The 19,087-nt window shown below is 42.7% G+C and overlaps 1 protein-coding gene across 10 annotated transcripts in view; it reads left to right on the top strand.

Moving 5' to 3' along the window:
- The first annotated feature begins 475 nt into the window (after positions 1 to 475).
- The window catches only part of MBNL2 (muscleblind like splicing regulator 2), a 154,190-nt gene continuing 135,578 nt past the window's right edge, over positions 476 to 19,087 (top strand). For 4 of the 10 annotated variants that reach the window (XM_014864867.3, XM_070520047.1, XM_014864870.3 and 1 more), the window contains exon 1: positions 617 to 853. The gene's annotated coding sequence lies outside the window, so the exon portion shown is untranslated. Of the gene's footprint in view, positions 854 to 19,087 lie in introns of all 10 variants that reach the window. The other 6 variants (XM_014864869.3, XM_014864871.3, XM_014864874.3 and 3 more) reach the window with 3 other exon arrangements.

Consider the following 19,087-nt stretch of genomic DNA (forward strand, 5'->3'; position numbering starts at 1 on the left):
TTTATTGTTCAGAATTCCCTAATTAAAATCCCCAGTGGGTCTGAAAACATTGATGAAAGATATATGGGCTACAGTAATTAGCCCCAGCAATAACAGATGTTATAGAGGAAAACTGTGTGCTAGAGGTACAAGCATGTTTTGATTTTGAATGTGTACTTGGCTAATACATTCTCCCTCACTAATGGAAATCACACATAAAGGTTCTGTAAGGTATTAATTTCCATGGCAGACATTGAATTGTTTTTCCTTTAATATATATGTATTGTCAAATGGGATAATGACTTCACTTTCATATACAACCTGGATTTCTTTTGAATATACAGAGCGTTGTATTTTCAAAAGTATTTGTAGGGCAGCCACAAGCTTTGGGCTGCCTGTCTTAAAGGGTGTTTTCTCAAGCTACCCCTCTCTGCTCTGCCAATTACGTGCTACTTTGTCTTGGTGCTCTGATTGCTTTCTTCTGAGAGGGAAATTCCTCTTTCATCAGTATGGATGCACTGTTTTCACACACTGCAAGTGCTGTGTTGCTGTGTCAGTCATCCTATTAGGGCCAGTTTCAGACGAATAGGGCTGACGAGCTGGCTGGGGATTGGCTGCCCGTGGCTGGGAGGGATTTGTCGGAAGGAAGGGCTGCAGCTTACAGCAACAGAGTTTAGACTGTCTTTGCTTCATCATCTGAAGGCAAAATTTTCCAGATACGGCAGACGGCTCTCAGAGTACAATAAACAGGGAATGAGAACTATTTACATGGAAATTTCTTCCTCATGATGCAGCGGAGAAGCCTCGGCCGCTTGATTCTGCCAGATGTTCCTGGGGTTACTGTAAAAGGGAAGGAAAGGCAGAGCTAAACAAGGTAGGAGAATCATTCCCCCCCCCTTTTTTTGAATGTTTAAAGAGTTTGCTGCAGTGTGCTGCATTCCATGTGTGTTGCTTAGGAAAGCCAGGGAAACTGGATTCCACTAATTCAAATGTAATACTTGCAGGGGACCCTGGGGTTTTACGTAACGTTTTGATTTGAGAAAAAGAAATGGCAAAGCTTGAATCTATGCCGCCTGTTCGGGGTGAGGCATAAAATGAGTTTTTATTCAAAGAATAGATCCATTTATTATTCAACAGAAACCATTTGAATTCTTGGGAGCATTCTTATTTTCTTGTTATAGAAATTTTTCATACTGTGATAGTTAGCTCCTGAATAAATAAAGTTTACATTGATCCTATTATTTGAAAACAGACTTGTAATTAAGAAAAGAAAACTTCATGGTAAATAATCATCCATCGAACGTTTAGCCAAAAAATATGTCTATTTATTAGAAATTAGGGAGCTACCTAGGGCTACAATGCCACGGCTTTAATTGAGTTTCAAAAGCACATTTTTAACAAGCCAGCAAGAGGCAGCTTCCTGACAAGTTTTCGATACTGTACTTGAATGTTTGCATTTCTTTTTCTGGCATGTCTGAGCCTTTGTTTCAGCTTAAAAGTGGAACCATTATATTCAAAAGTAAAGCTGGGTTAATAACGCTTACTGCAATTATCTGATCTTTATGCATTTTTAATGAGAACACACAGCCAGCAGAATAATTTAATGAGGGCAGGCTAGCTTTTAAAGCTGTGTTTTCACTATGCTGAACCATATCAACTTTCCTGCCGAGAAGCACCAGTGAGAAACGATGGAGAAGATTTATTTTTAACACTCTTGGCCCGAGAGAAGGAAAGGATATATTTGTTAAAGAATTCTTTCTGCCCTTTTCCATTTTAAATTTCTGCCAGGCACGAGGAAACTGTGCTTTTTTGTTAGGCCTCGGAAGCATGTGTTTACAATAAATGTGTAACATTTTTAGAATAGTTAGCAAGCACTGAAGCGAAGAAAAAAATCTGACTTGCCTAACCACCACCGTGAATGTTCTTCAAGGAACATTACTGTCCTTTTAAGAGACAAAGGTTAAGTGGAAACATATTTGTTAATTGGGTAATATGTGCATTTTGGGGACAATAAAAGTTTTTTTAAAAAGAAGACATTCTTATAATCTTTAAATAAAATGAAGTTTCTTTGGCCATCCTGCCTGTTTTGTGAGGAGCAGTAGAGTACTCATTTAAATAAGGGCAATGCCACGTAGATTCTTCTAGACCCACTGTTTTTACTTTCAAGGAGAAGTGCAGGACACTAGCCCAGAACTTCTGACGTCATCTCCCAACTATTTCTGCTCTGTGTTCTTTTATTCAGGCTCACGGAGAGGAATATTTCTTTATGTCCTGGCCAGGAACATTCTAACTCTCACTTGGCAGGTCTTGAGCTATGTCTTCATATTTTAGCCGGTCCTTTCTAAACCTTTAAACCGATCTCCAGCATAAATAGGGCATCTTCTCCTACCTGCCTCACATCGGGTGGGTCAGAGCAGGTTTTCTGCAGGGTTCTGGCTTTGCTGGCAAGAAAGCAGCGGGGAGCGGAGCACAGCTTTGCTTCTGGCCCAACTTCCCCTTGGTGCTGCCCGGCACTGCCACCTGGGTGGACAGTCCCTATGGCCCCATTCCCAGTTTCCCCAGAGCCACTATTTAGGATCCAGGTTATGCCACCAAGTTCACGGCTGGTTGGGATGTTGGGAACAGCTGCTTTATATAAAGAGCACCATGTCCTCGTACAGACTGGCAGAAGGAAGGGAAGTCCACTACTGTAGGCTGTTAACCCTGTGTCACAGGTGGCAGCCTTGGTCGTGGAGGCTTGGGGACGGCTAGATTTTAATAAGGAGCCTTTTAAGAAAGAATTTCCATTAGAACAGATTGGAGTGCTTGGGAGTTCCCCGTTCAAGTTTACATCCTCTTTCAGAGTGTTGTGTAGCCTTCAGCAAGTGCCCACCTCAATTTTCCTATGTCCTAATAGGATTGAATAATACTCGCTACACTTTCCCTCACAATTCTAGCATTTAGAGAGGCCTTGACCTTGTATCCAAAAAAAGAAAAAAGTTGTTTGTCTCTTGGCACAATGAGCTATTTAAAGTACAAAGGGATAAAACCTCCTTATTAATGAAACTCTTGGCAAATGTCTTAGGGTATTAAGAAATATAGTCATTTATACAAAACCCTTTACTTCACACTCATGTAAATTTTCTAGGGACATTTATTCTTAGAACAACAAATAAAATTTCCAAGGAAATCAAAGCTTTGCTGTTTACATTTTCTCCATTTATCTGGTGTAATATACCAGAAGCTGTGCACCAGACTTTCTCAGACATAGGCCTTGTAGTGCCCACAGCAGTTAATGCCATTTTTGCTTTGACTTTTGCATTGAATTTGTGAAAGTAGAGTGAATAAAAGAGAAAGTAAGAAGAAAGGAGAAAAATATGCTTACAAAATATACTGGTTATATAGCTTTACTGGTTAGCAGCCTGCCTTCTCTCTGCTAGTTGTTTTAATTTGCTGTTGCTATGGTGAAAACAAATCAATATCACATGGCTCCCAGCCAGTCCCGAGCTCAGGGAGTGCCACAGAAATTCAAGATCAGGTACTCAAGATTCCAGGAAAGAATTGGGAGAAGAGAAATTAGATATTGAGCTTAAGAGAATTCCTTACGGTAGACCGACTAGGCTCAATCTTGTATGCATTTTTTCTTCCTTTCTTCCTGCGTTTTCCTCCCGATAACAAGAGAAGATGGGAAGGAAGGTATATTGATTTGTTTACATTTTTCAAAATGATAAAACATATTATCAACATAGAACTAGGTTGTAACATTGCAAGGAGTAAAGGATTCTGATTAATGAAAAGGTGGTACAACTGCAGGGCATGTTGGTTGTTGAAAACGTAGTTTGGGGGCCTTTAATATCTCCAGGTACAGCTGCACATGAGAGTTGGCAGGGTCAGAAATAGTGACTACTGTCACACCAGGCAGAGAAACCTGGCAACTCTAGGGAGCAGGTAGGCAGTGGAGGCAAGGGGCATTATGGAAATGTAGGGAGGTATGAACCATCAACACCAGCAGGTCGCAAAGTCAAGGGAAAGCTGTAGGTCCAAAGTCAGGCCAGATGAGCATGGAACCCTGGGGCAGAGCAGAAGAGGGCAGAGAACACTTAGTTCTTTTCATAAAATCTTCCTGAGGCCCAGCCTGAACCCCCAGCAAGGAAAGAGAGGGAGTGGCTGCAAAAAGAAGAGAAGCGTCATGCGCCCAGACATCCTTTCTGGAATGGTCAACTGAACTGGCTGGGCTTAGATGCGTACTGCCGTGTGGACAAGGAATTAGATATTTCATGCTTTGGTTTCTCTCAGACGAACCAGGCAGGAAGACTTCGCTGGGCTTTGTAAATTAGCTACAATAGTGTTTTGCTCTCCTGCTTTTTACTCAGCTCAGTTGGTTTTTGGTTTTTGTTTTTTTAATGTGCACAAACTGTTAGTTGCAGCTGTGATAATATTCATAGTAAGGAGTCTAAGGTGGCGTCATGGCTGGGTCTGCATCAGGACTGTGCCTCCAACTGCTCAGCATTGTTTGGCTGAGGCTAGTCCCGCCTCTGTTGCTGAGAGTGAAAACAGGTGTGAAAGGTAAGGCCCAGGGGTTCGTTCCTCTGTGAACCTGGGCCACAGGGCTGATGGACAAGTTTTCAGCTGTCCTGCTCCCCTCAATATGGCAGAAACACTTGGTAATAAAAGTGGACCCACCGATTTACCTTAGTGCTCTGACAAAGAATGCATTGTCTAGGAGATCCTAGGTCGGTATATTCCATCAATCAGTCAACAAGTGTTTATTAAACACCTCCTGGGTCCTCCAGCTTTCGCTATTTGGTTAGAACAAGTCAATTACCTAATACCTGACTTTGTGTGTGTGCAAAATAAAAGACAGAAAGAAATGATGCAAAATTGTAAATTTCCAGGACTTTAATAATAACTTTATTGGCTAACGTTATTTAATGTTGTTAACTATCGGACATTAATTGTAGGTTTGAGGCAGTTTTGGTGTATGTGGGGAGAATAAAATTCTGCTTTAAATATTTATATGTACTTTCTTCACCTTTATTTCTCAGCATAAATACTGTTTAAATAACATATAAAGATGTAAGATGAGTGACAGACATATGCGAATCCTGCAAAAAAATTCAAAAATAAGGCTGCCGAGAGCAATCACCCAGTGGCTGCCCAGAGCAAGCCGAGATTCAGCCCCTAAGTGACTGGGGAACATGGGCGCACCATCGAAAAAGCCTTAAACAACTGTCAACAAAAAGAAATCCTAGACCCTCTCCCACACCTCTGGGCCTCGGGGTGCCTGGGAAGATCCTGATGCAATTATCTCATTGTCCCCTTCCACCAAGGAAACTTGATTCCTGACTCTGGGGGATTGAAATTTCCCCCGTTTTATTTTAAAAGCATAGTTACTTTAAAAATTCAATTTCCATTTTTAAATACAAAGTTTTGTTTTGTTTTTTCCCTAACGTCAAAATTAGTGTGTATTCTCAGGGCATAGGCAAGCCACAAGGTAAGGGACCAGAATGGGAAGACCTGGGAGAGGAGACTGACCTGAAAGAATTGTTTTTAGCTACGGGTCTTGGCAGGCAGATGGGCAGGTTCTGAGGTTTAGGAGCATCTAGGCGAGCTGGTTGCCGGGGAAGAGCTTTGGGAATGGTAAGCCACCCTGGAGGACAGAGGGAGGAGTCAGGAGACTGGAAAACACAGTAGGTCCCTGGTCCTAAGCAGTTTGCAATACACAATCGCTGAGGAACAAGATACTTACAAACAAGATAAGAATAGGTCAGCACACAAATGTCTTCAGAAGGATAATTAACATATGTATAGTTCCTTACGCTTTACAAAGGGTTTTCACAGACGTTGTCTCAATTAACACTTCAAATAGAGGGTTAAAAACTGGGAGCCTAAAAGTAGAGCACTCGGGCAGGGTGTGCTAAGTAATGCTCCTGGAGATGAGTTATAAGCTGGATTTTTAAAACTTTTATTCGTTTATTTTTTCAATGGTTAATTGACTTGAATTTTGCAGAACAGGAAAAACTTACAAGGGTTCCCGGTACATGCATGCATGTCGCTATCTCCTGCCCCCAAACGTTTTCTTGGACAAGAGCATTTTATAACTAGTACGGTAGGCAGCCTAGATGTGGAAGCAAAGCAAGAAGTGAGGTTGATTGGCTTCACTTTCTCAGCTCTGACCGCCCAGAAGGCATTAGGGAACGAAACCTATACTGGCTTCATGCTCCAACTCAGCCACACAGTAGCAAGATGAGTTTGGCTGTGGATGGCAGGGTGGTGCTTCTAGAACATTAAATTCATTAATGGGGGTAAATAGCCTATAGGCAGGGGGAAAACCAAAGACAACAATGAAACTAAAATTCAAAGGATTCCATTTGCCCATGAGAGCATCTCATTGAGTTCTCTTATGCCTGCTGGAGGCAGGGTGTGTGTGGGGGGGGGGGGGGGCGGAATTAATATTTTAGTGGCATGTGTTATAAACTAGGTGCGTTACACATACATCTCATGTAATTTGAAGCTTAGAAGAACCCTATGAAGTTAATGTTATCCTAACGAAGTTAATGTTGGCAGATAAAAGAAGTTCTAAAAGGTTCCACAACACACCCAGGATCCCACAGCTAATACTTGGCAGAGCCAGCATTTGAACTCAGACCCATCAGACCCTGAGTCCTATAGGCAGACAGCACTATGTTTTCAGCTGAGCAAATAAAATTGAGAAAATAAAAATAATTCATTTGCAGAAAGAAACAAAAGCTGAAGATAGAAATAGGAGGTCAATTATTTTAGAAATGTCACTTGTACATTACATAATTTACTTTATAACACATAAATACTAGGTCTAATAATAATAGTACTGTCTTACATTATATATCATTTCTGTTTTTATGCTTATCTCTTTTAATGTTCACAAAAATTCCTTTTTGTCCCTATTTTATAAATTTATTTGTAAATTTATAAATTAAATAAGAAGTGAATTTGAGTGAGGTTAAGAAATGTGTTAAAAATCTCACTAGCCAAAACGTGGAAAAGCTAGTCCCCAAAACTATGGGAATCCATGCATATGATATTTAATGAAACAAACCAGTCTTTAAATGAAATTACACTGCGGTCTGACTTGGAGTCGTCTTGTAATGGATGTTGCATAGTGGAGTAGAGCCCAACCCAAGCAATTTTTGGAAGACAGTAATGTTTTTAATTAAGATATTGAATTATTTTAAAAATCTATAAATTTCTGGCATCCTAGATGCAAGCTTCAATTAATCAACTAAAAAGTATTGGTGAAGCATATATTATATCAATGATTTACTACTTGTAATTTTAAATATTCTCAGAGTTCAGGAAGGTAGAATTCAGTTTGGGCTGGAGTAGTAGATAAGGCTTCAAGGAGGAGGAGATACTTCCTCTAGCTCTGAATGGATATATTTTGTCCAGATCTCTGTTTCTAAAATGGGATGTCTACATACCAAGCCTAGGGCAAGATCATCCTCTAGGTAAGGAAAAGAAATAATTGAACTTACATCTTATATATTATTTAGCTCATCCTTTTAAAATGTCAATTTTCATATATGTTTGATAATGTATGTAACATATTAGTACTGTTATATAAGTATAACATTTATAAATAAGTAACTAGCCTTATAGTGGTTGTTCCTGCTCAAAAGTATTTTTCTGATGGGGTGTATGATCAAATGATGTAACTGCAGAGGACAGTTGTCAAAATTAGAGAAAGGAAGGTCATCTCAAGAAAGAGGAACAGCATGATGTGATGTAGGGGCCAGTGCGGAACTTGACTTTGGAGAATAGGGATTAAGTGTTGAGGAGCACTGGGAAATAAGGCTAGATGACAGAGGGAAGTCAGAAGTGGAAGACCTGAAGAGCCATGTGAAGGAGTTTAATTTTGTTACCTACATCATGTCTAATGCTTTATAAGGATTTAATTGAGACTTGTAAGAGAGGGTTAGAGGTTAGAAAACTTTTAACAGGTGAAAAACTTGCAATATTTCAGGCATGATATAGGAAGCAGTTGGATTAGAATGGCAGTATGATGATGGAGGAGAAAAGACAAATCCAAAAGTCATCTTGAAGGAAAAGTAATAGAAGCTAGTGAGAGCTTAGAAGAGCCAAAATGACATTGGAGTTTCTAGCAGGAGAAATATCAATGAAACCCCAACAGAAAATGGGAATAGACGGAAAAAGGGAACAATCAGTGGGTGTGGGGTCAGGTGAGGGAGGGAGAGGATGAGTTTTGACTTCTGGTAATGGTGTTTTTAGCTAATGATGGGCCATCCAAGTGGGATATCCCATAGACATTTGACATTGTGAGTAAAGAGAACAGCTTAGACACTAGACTGCAAATACAAACTGAGATACACCTTCATTGAAGCCATAGTTGAAGCCGTGGATGCCCGCAACCTCTAGGAAGAAGTGGGCATAAATGGAGACAGTAAGATGACCAAGGATGAGCCCTGTGGAAGACTACCGGGTCCGAGAAGAGAATAAGAGCTAGCAAATAGTCAGGAAAACAAATACCCACAAAGAAGCAAAATTATCAACCTAAAAATGAATAACCAAGACTGTGAAGCACCATGCTGTGATGACAGTGCAGCCTCCCACACTGCATTAGCCTACTGAACATAGTCGACCCTCTCTGACATGAGTGCTCAGGCCATGGCCCTCTTGGAGGCAAATACTGGTTCACTGTCATGGTTAAAGCCACAGAATGTTTATTGGATTGATAAGAGGATCTTCACAGCTGTATCTTTCATATATACAGTTGACATTTTAAAAAGTAGATCTTAGCTAATAATCAAAAGAAAACATTCAAAACCAACAATTATCGGGACTTCTGTATCTCAAAATATACATTTTGGGGGATCATTTGTTAGGCCAGTAATTCCAGAGCGATTGGAGGTATCACTGGACACTGGTCATCCCATTCTCAAAGACCCAGGGGTTCACTTATTCCTGAATCTAGCAAGTCTCAACTGAACTCAGCCATAAGAACTATTCTGAAGAAAATGAGAAAGTAGTCAAACCATGCAAATAGTTGTTGCCCTCATACCAGATACCTACAGTGACTAAACCAGAATGGCACTTCTCAAACTTCCATGTGTGTATCACTTAGGGATCTTACTAAAAATGTAGATTCTGATTCAGGACATCTGGAGTGGGGTCCAAGATTCTGCATCCCTAGCAAGCTCCCAGATGATTAAGATGCTGCTTATCTGCAAGACTCTAGAACACAATGACAGCTTTGCTAGCATAAATGTCATAGTGGCAGGTGACTAAGTCTGGGATGCTTTTAAAGGCGTGCTCTGTAAGGCTGGGGCCAGGACCTACCTCCTCGACACAGTAAGCCTTTCCAGGCAGCTCAGGCTCAGAGTGGGGCTGAAGCTGAACTGACTTATCTCATGAGCCTTGCACCAAAGCTGCTGTGATCAAGGTCATGAAGGCAGGGACTTCAGCAGTTTCGAGCAGCTCTGTGGCTACAGATGGCTGGTCTGTGGATATCTCCTCATTCCCTTGGAGGTTGCCTTCTCTGTGGACACAGACTCTCACCAATTCCCCAAGAGATTTGCTCATCGCCTCCAGGGAAGGCCAGTGTGTTTGTTTATGTGTCTGCTCCAGAGATATTTTTTTCCTACAAAATGTATGCATTTTAATTCAGCCTTAGATTCCTTTTTTTCCCTAAATGATGGTCAGAAATGGAGCCTGCAAGTCTGATTTGCCTACTTCAGTCCTCACACCCTCAGTGGATTAGTTCAGAGAACTCTGACAAATTCATTGTTTCCCTTAAGATGTAGATAAGGCCATTGTCTCCTCATTCTCTCCAGAATATGAGGAGTATAGAGGAAGTGTTATATGCAATTAAAATTTCATTTATTTCAAAATGCTAGTTTTACAATCTTGCAATATAAATGAAGCCATGATCAGAGATGATAGCTGTCTAATGCGGTAGCTTAAGTGAAATGTCCAGGCCTGACCATAGACAGACTTATATCTTGTTGTAAGTCTTACATCTTGTTTTGTGTCCATCTGTCTCCCTTCCCCTCAAGTGCTCCATTTTTCTGTATGTTCCACATGTGACCCCTCTTTCCTAGAATCTAACTAAACTGATTTAGAGGAAGTCTTCCCTGCCCAGATGCCCATTTGGTCCACAAACGGATGGCCGGTATTTTTATGCATTTTTAATTTACCAATAACCTCTTAGGAATGAAAGGGAACAAGTGTTTATTGAGTTTGTTGAGTGCCTACTATATGCCAAGCCTTCTGCTGAGAGCTTTATTTACATCAACTCAGTCAAATCTTTTTATGAAGAAAATGAAGCTCGGGAGGCTGAGTTACTTGCCAAGGTCACACATGGACATGTGACAGAGCAAGGGGTGAAGCCCCAGTTGGAGGTCTCCAAACAGCCAGATCTTTTCCAACGGTGCTTACTTGGGAGTTGCAACAAAAAGGGGTTTGCTTTAGAAAAACTTCTCTCACGAATGTGCAAATGCACAGACCATTAGCAGAACTCACTAAACAGTTAAATAGAACCCAAACAAGCAATTACTGGCACACTGTGCAGGAATGAGTTCAGTTTTAGCCAGGAGTTCCTCCTCACAAAGGGACTTGGTAAATCACCAGGGACGGCTGGAGCATCATCTCCATTATTTGCTGCGGTTAGCTGGCCTTTTCCTTACTGTTGAATCTACTGTGTGTGTTGGAAGAAGCTTAAAGACCCTGGTATCTAAGGTATCTTACAGATACCTTAAATAGATAACACGTGTAAAAACTCTTTATCAGCATCGAGGCCTGTACAAGAGTGAGATGTTTTGTATGGTTGTGGCTTTGCTACTGTCTATGAGAATTCTTAGAAATCCCTTTTCTTCTCCACTGAGGTCCCTCTGCACACGCTGTGCTGTTTTCTTTTACCCATGTTGCCCCATTCTCCATGGAGGGCATGTGATCATTCCCTCTAGCTGCATCTGCTGATGATCCTCTCACTGCAGGCTCTCTTTCCCTCTTGCTTTGCCGGCTCCCGAGCTAACCCACGGTCTCTTTTCCCGGGTCTGTTCTCTCTGCCAAGGCTGTACCTGGCATCCCTGATAAATGGCACACATAGATGCCCGGTGTTTCTGGGGTTCTAGTCACACCTGATTCTTAGCTGGTAGAAAAGACTATTTATTTGCCCCCTTAGGAAGCCCATTATTTGAACCCTAAAGTATCAGCTTTCTGGCAGCCACCACAAAGACCATCCCCTCAGGAAACAAAACAAACCCTATCTCTAGAGTTTCCCTGTTTCTTTTCTTTAAAGTTCCTTGTTGCAACTAGGCTGCAATTAAGAGGCAGGATCAAAGGCGCTAGCTGCCTCTGGGGCTGCTGGGACCCACACGGAGGAGCTTTGGTCTTTTTAACTCTTTACTTCCCATGACCTGCTACTCCAGTGCGTCTAAGTTCCTCCAGGTGGTCGGGCATCAGAACACTGGCGAGCGGTGGGACAGCAGGGCTGGCAGAGGAACTTTGCACACTACACAGGACTCTGATAGCCCCTCCTCTCGGAGATCCACCCAACTAACGAAAACTATAGGAAGAAAATCAAAAGGGAATCCCAAGTTGGAAGGAATTGGAGGAATTACCTAGCACAACTCGTGTGTGCCCTCTGCAGTCCTGACAGGCAGTTTCTAATTGCCTGGACAATCACCACCCCATAACATATACAAACCATAACTCTTCATTATAAAAATTCTTCGTTGTGCTGAAATGAAGTGTGACCCCCATGGCCTTCACTGCTTAGTCCTCATCCAGGCCTTTGGAGTGACCCTAAGCAAGTCAAATGCCTCTTCAGCAGGCAAGCTCCTTCACATATTTAAAGATAGCAGTCAAGCTTCCTCTGATAGGAACAGTTGGCCCCTCCTTTTTCAGGATATAATACTTTTATTTATGCAACCGAAGACACTGAGTTTTTCTGGCAGCTTTGTCACACGTTGTTGACCCATATCATTATTAGACTTGAACTTTGAACCAGTTGTGATAGAGAAAGGGGTGGGGCTCTCCATTTCCCCTTAACTTCGTTCAGGCCTGAGCACAGCTGGGAAAAGTGGATGGATAGAGGCAAGGTGAGGGTGACAAAGCATTTTGTGCATTTGGGGAAAATGTCTATCTCCAGTCTCAGCAATAGGCTCTAGGCACCTCCAGAAATACCTAGCAAACACAGGGCATTGACAGGCAAAACTACCCATAGGATGACAGATAAACAGATAGATTTATATTTATATATATTTATAAATATACAAATATTTATATTTATGTATATAAATATATATACAGTTGTAGGTAGATAGATACATATTTAGATTAATATAGACAGTTATAGCTATAGATTAATATTTACATATACAGAGATAGGTAGATAGAGATTTAGATTAATATACACTCAGCTGTAGATATAGATTAGTAAACATATAGAGATAGACAGATAGATAGACAGACAGACAGACAGATAATGTTCACACAGTTTGAATACCACACTAAGGTAGTTTTCAGAGGTAAAGCACACGTTGTTTTTGGCTTTCTTTTGTTCTGTCGTTTTTGCATTTTGGCGCAACAAAATGGTGATCCTTTTAGCAGTGGCTTGAGCCCTGCCCAGTCTCTCTGTGGCTCTCAGCACAGTCTTCAGCAGCTTAGAGACACACTCTGCCATCAGTAGATACCAAGGTCACCGAAGGAACTAATTAATCCCAGCTCCAGTAGGCAGCAGGATGCACTAACCTGCCCTCCTTCCTGGGCGAGGGAGAAACCAGGAAGGATTTTCTCCCTCGTTTCTGCCCGGCCTGCTCAGGGGCACCCTAAGCAAACACAGGAAGGGCAGGAGGGCTGGGCCACCATTCCCCGACTCGCCAGCCGGTTTCCATCTAGAGCAAGCCCAGAGGAGGCGTGTTCTGAGGCTTTCAGACTCTGGCTGAAGCAAGCCACCCAGTTTTTCTTAGGAAAATTGCCAGGCTGATATTTAACCTAAAGATCCCCAGGCCCTTAGTCTATCACAAACTCTTTCTTTTTTCTTTACCACTAGTCTTACTAACATCCTATAAACCCAGCCAACACTCTTTGCCATGCTGAAAATTTGTCTTTTTAATTAAAACTACAAATATTCTAGCTGACCAGTAGGGAGCATGAATTTTTTTTCCCCCTGAGGATAAAATTTATGTCGTGTAACCCAGACTACACTAAATAATTGATCAGAAAAAGTCATTGAGAGGAGCGATTATTCTTGCAAACACTGACAGCCAACAACCCAAGATATGAAGTTGGAGAATGTTGCTGTTTAAAATGTTGTGGATACTGGAGTTAATATTAGTCTCCTTAGTTAGATACGTGTTGGGTCTTGAGTTAATTGTTCTGCAGCTGAGGATTTATATCTGATGTTCTGATCTCGTCCTTCCAGCTGGATAATTAGTGCAGAAAGTCATGGAAAAGCCCCGACATGGCCTGTGTGCCGTCAGGTCCACAGTACAGAGTCCCTCCTCAGTGCTGGTAGCCCTTGGGCCCCCGAAGCTGCTAAAGCAAGGGGGACATAGGCATGGCAGTGAGTTTCCCATTACAATTTGGCAGAACCCAGCAAATCCTGGAGTGAGGTTTGTGACACTCTCTATCTTGCTCACTGGTTAAAAACGGGGGGGGAGGGGAATCAAAACCACATGTTCAATACAATGTCAGGCTCCTAGTGAACATTTTGCTCTTAAATAATAAGCGCCAACCTCTGCACATATTTGAAGGCTGTGGGAAGAGGAGCCGAGCTGCTCAGGCCGAGGCGGAGGCAGGTAGAGAAGGGCCATGCAGCTTGCTTCCTTTCTCAAAATGGCATGTCGCTGGAAGCCTTCCAGCTTCTAATGGGGGAAGCAGAACGAGACTGCATTTACTGACTTATTTCCCTCCTTCACATCTTCTTTCTTCCCCTCACATTTTCAGGATTGAAAATTAGAAACACTTTTCTCCTACATACAAAATTACTCCCTCACACACATTTCTTTTTTTTTCTTTTTTTTTTTTTTTTTTTCTGCTTTGAAATGGCAATTGCTGCCAGAAAAGACTTCTCGAAGAACACATGCTGTCCTGGCCAGAATAGTCAAAGGGTTAATTGAAAACGTAGCCAGCTAGTGCGATGTAGCAGCTAGTTAGGGAGAGGGGTCCCCCTTTGGGGGAAGCAGATATGACTGAAAGGGAGCCTGAGGGGGGCTTCCAGGGTCCTGCCACTAGGGTATGTCTCTGTCTGTGCATGGGCCACATAGATGTGTTCACTTCGTGGAAATCCAGTGAGCCAGACACTTAGGATATGTGGTCTTTTCTGTCTTTAATAAAGTTTTAAAAATGTCGCTGGCTAGCTAGAACTGTCTATTCTAAGATAAAGTGAAAGCCAGTTGGAAGTTACTCCTACTTCTTACTCTCATCCATCTGATGCCTCCCCTCCTTATCTGTTTCTCTCCTAACCTTCCGGCTCCAGAGGTGGGGCTCCATTCCCACTAATGAGGAGAACCACGAAGGGTCAGAACTTCTCCTACCCCTGGGCCAAGGGGAAGTTAACACTTCAAATTCAAACTTGAAAAAAAAGGAAATCATTAATGTTAAATAATAGTAATAACGATAATGATAGCAAAGCCACTTTGTCGTGATGTACAAAATCTCCTTTTCCCTCTGTTTTTATTTTTCACAGACACATGAAAGTTTTCTCCAAAGTTTTGCTTTGTTTTGTTTTGTTTCCTATTTGGTAGTCAAGACTAACGGAGGAAGGAACAACCAGGGGATGGCAGGTGACAGTCCACCTTGCCCTTTCTTGCTGTGTAATCTTAGATTCATGGTAGTCCGTTTAGGTCAAGGGAATTCAGGTCTCAAAAAACAAATAAGGGTGACAAAGGATGTGGCAAGAATCCAAAGCTCGCAGGTCATCAACCCGGATTTGAAGTCCGGGCTCTGCTACTTAGGATGAATGAAAGTTACCAAATCACTCGGAGCTTTGATCTCTTGGTTGACACAAATCAAGATGATCATGCCCACATCTCAGGATTTTTGTGAAGATTTGGTGAAACAACGCACCAGAAGTGCCCGCCCACAGTGTCGAGAGGAAGGGGCTGATCACACTGTGAATTTAATCTTTACCTGCTCTGCCAGGGCGAAGGTGTTCTGCTCAGGGAAGTTTTCTTGGTGACATAAAAATTTGCAGGAAAAAAAAAACAAAAATACTGTGTGAAAGGTTAAAGAAGAGCAGAAAGTTGTTTCTTAAATTTTCCTCATTTCCTTTCCCCTCACAGAATTTATACTCTAGTATGACTGATAAAATGTGTAAATAAATCACCACGGCGAAGGGAATCCATGCTATAAGGGAGATATAAGGTGCCCTGTCAGTAATCACTGCTGTCCATGTGAGGCAGGGAAGGCTTCCTGGAGGAGAGAGCCTCTGACGTGGCCTGTGAAAGAAGGGTAAGACGGCAAGGTGTGCACTTGGGAAGCACCCATCCAGGTTCCTCTGGAGCCTGGGGCAGAGTCTAGGGACTACTTGCGGGGACTCAACTGTGGAGGACCCTGAATGCCAAGCTATGGATTTTGAACTTTATTCTGAGGGCAGCAGAGAGCCACCACATGTGTGTGAGCAGGTGAGTGATGGGATCAGGCACTGCCTTAGGAGATAATTCTGGGAGCACAGGTCAGAGCCAAGAACTACAGGTCCCCAGGAAGTCCTGAGGGCCTGGGCTGGAATGAGAATCCAGCAGGAGGCGATGTGCCCATGAGGAGCTACTTCCTAAGGGCATGGGCAGGACTTACTGAGGCTAAGGGAAGTCCAAGATCACCTGGAGACTGTGAACTTAGGTACCAGAAACATTCGTGATGCCCACAACAGAGCACGAAGGAGGACGGGGAGGTAAGGAGACTGGTTTTGGTTATTAGAAGTTTAGAGTGAAGCTGGTCAAGTTTTCTGTAGAGTGCAGAGCTAAATGTGTATTTGGGATTCATCCATAAAGGAATGGTATTTGAAATCATAAAAGGAGTTGAGATAGCTAAGGAAGCAAGTGTGATCCAGAAAATGGTTGATGGCACAGCCTTGGGCAAGGCCTACATTTGAGGGGAGTTCCCAGGCGCGCTTCCACTGGCATACAAATTCAAGGTGAAGAGCATTTCAGAGAAGGCCAGTGTTCCCTGAGACAAGTGTGTGGGCCTCAGGACCCCTATCAATGCCTTTGGTTCTGTAAGAAGGGACCATGCTTTTCAATGTGTCCTAGAAATAATGCTGATTGGTGATATAAAATGGATCTGTATCAGGGTTTCCTAAAACTAGGTGATAACAGGAAATAAGGCCAGATCCTGAAGTTCAGTAAAGATGAGGACTGAGCCTGGTACCAAGACATGCAGAAGTCGAGACCTTTGGGAGGCACTTTTGGAGAGTGGTGATGAGGAGCCGAATGGCAAAGGGACGGGGAGAGTAGAAAGTGAAAGTGTTCACGGAGGGACTGTGGCCTATTTAGAGCAATCAGTGGAGAGATGGCGGTCAGCCGGGAGGAAGCAGGCTTAGGATAAGACTGTAGGTTTGAGGGAAGGTGGGCTGGGCACCTGGTGCAGCTTTAAGCCCAAGGAGGCTGCATGGGATGGATGGGCAGAGACCACCAGGGAGAAATGGTTTTTGAAAATTTGTAGGAACAGGTCTAATTCTGCTGTAACAAGCAAGGTGAACAACACTGGGTAAATTTGAAGGAAAGGTGCAAGTCGTAAAATACCATTGCTGCTTCTTTCTCAAGTGCTATACCAATGTGATGTGCCGTGCTTTTGTTATTTTATCATTTTCCTTAGCTTTTTCCTTCATCTGATTGGCTTCAGCAAAAGATAATTCATGAGCCTAGTACTTCTCCTAAGTAACAAAATCTGTCAATATGGATGTCACATTTTCAAGTCCCCTCATTGTAGCCATCCCCGTGCACCTTAACATGGTCTGGTAGGTAGTGGGTGCTCAGTAAATGCTTGTGGAATGCAATGAAATGACTGAAGCCTTTGGTTATTGAGACAAGCATTTCTATAGATGATTATTAGCCGTAACACCTGCAGAAATCCATAGTCCCTCATCCAGCCAAATACACCCCGAAGTTTCTATTACACATGAAGAGTGAATGTGTCATCCCCCCACCCCCCCACCAGAGACTACATATGTCTGTGAAGTTGTACCTCAGTACTGAAAAGAGGCCAGCTAAACCTTAACCCCTTCAGCCAGGGCTCTGTTTTGCATTTAAACTTCGGAGAAGTTTGGCTGATGAAGGCAATGGGCAGAGAGAGACTAAGGGTGAAGCCCATAAACTGGGGAGTTACCCAGAGTGTCCTAACTTTTAAAATAAGTTTTAGTTGCTTAATTGCTGTAGGACAGATAGGTCTGGCTGCGTTTGGCTGCACAAAATGTTCAGCACACATCTCACAAAATGGATCGACCTATTTATTTGCCTTTGAGGGCCACTTGCAAACTAAGTAAACGACAAGTATGCCCACAGTCGAGGCCAGAAGGAGCTCCTGTAGCCATTGGGACAGGGTCATATTTCTGCACTACATTTCTGACCCACCCAACTCCAAGCCCAGGAGAAGAAAGAAGTTGTGTTTTCTTTCCAAACCCATTTCAAAAGCCTTTCCCAGTTACTCCAAATGCTGATTTCATTGGCTGCACAAACTCTTGGGAAGCTTGTTAAAAAAAAAACAGATGACAGATGCCACAGCCCCTGAGATTCTGACTTCGGACATCTGGGGCAGGGCCCAGGAACCTGCATTTATTGCAAAAACACAGAGTGATTTGAACACAAATGATTAACAGACCTCCTGGCAGAGGGGTTAGGAGACAAATCAAATTCTGCATTCAGATTCTGGCAGCGCCAGAGACTAGATGCACAATTTCGGGCAAAATTTAAAACGCATTTGAATCTCGGTTTTCTCGTCTTTAAAATGAGGCTAATAATGCTCCCTTCTCTGGGAGATGATTAGGATTAAACGAGATCATCTATGTAAAGAACTTTCTATCCTGCACAGAATAAACACTTCATACACAATATTTGGATACATTTCTCTGGGTGAACATGAAGCTATTGGGAATAATCCCCAAGTAATGCTACTGACCCTCTAAACATTCCAGAAAGAGGAGGGACTTCAACATGAGTATTTCTACAGTTAACATGTTACTGTTTTTACAGCACAATGCAAGAAGGCTTTATATCCTACAAAGTAATTTAATGCCAGTCTTTTGGGAATATTTCTCTGTAGGAATGGTGAGACCCTGGAGCATGTTGTCCCGGATTGAAGGAATGCAGTTGCTTTTTTTTTTAAAGATTGGCACCTGAGCTAACAACTGTTGCCAATCTTCTTTTTTCTTTCTTTCTTCTTTTTCTCCCCAAATCCCCCCAGTACATCGTTGAATATTTTAGTTGTGGGTCCTTCTAGTTGTGGCATGTAGGATGCTGCCCCAGCATGGCCTGATGAGCAGTGCCATGCCCGTGCCCAGGATCCGAACCAGTGAACCCTGGGCCACCGAAGTGGAGCGCGTGAACTTAACTACTCGGACACGGGGCCAGCCCCATGCAATTGCTTTTGAAAACAGGAGGACTGGGCCACATTTGGAAAGTTTCATACAGTGCATGTGTGAAAGTGGAGCATTTGACCCCGCTCCATCACAGTCCATGTCTTGAGCCATTTTGGCACAGATAAAATTGATCCTGGGCCGGCCCAGTGGCGCAACAGTTAAGTTCGCATGTTCTGATTCTCACCGGCCTGGGGTTCACCAGTTCAGATCCCGGGTGTGGACATGGCACCGCTTGGCAAAAGCCATGCTGTGCTAGGCGTCCCACCTATAAAGTAGAGGAAGATGGGCATGGATGTTAGCTCAGGGCCAGTCTTCCTCAGCAAAAAGAGAAGGATTGGTAGCAGTTAGCTCAGGGCTAATCTTCTTCAAGAAAAAGAAAAAAGATTGATTCTGCCCCCACTAGGGCTGTTTTTAGGTCATTCAAGCAGTCGGTAACTGGCCCACATTGGGACCAAACTCCTGATCTTAAACTTTTGGAAATGAATGGATGAATGAATGAATGAATTTCCTCTGGGGCCAAGAAACACTCCTGACATCTGCCAGTCTATTCTGGCC

Source organism: Equus asinus, chromosome 11 (assembly GCF_041296235.1).
Source record: "Equus asinus isolate D_3611 breed Donkey chromosome 11, EquAss-T2T_v2, whole genome shotgun sequence".
NCBI classification, from domain to species: Eukaryota; Metazoa; Chordata; class Mammalia; order Perissodactyla; family Equidae; genus Equus; species Equus asinus.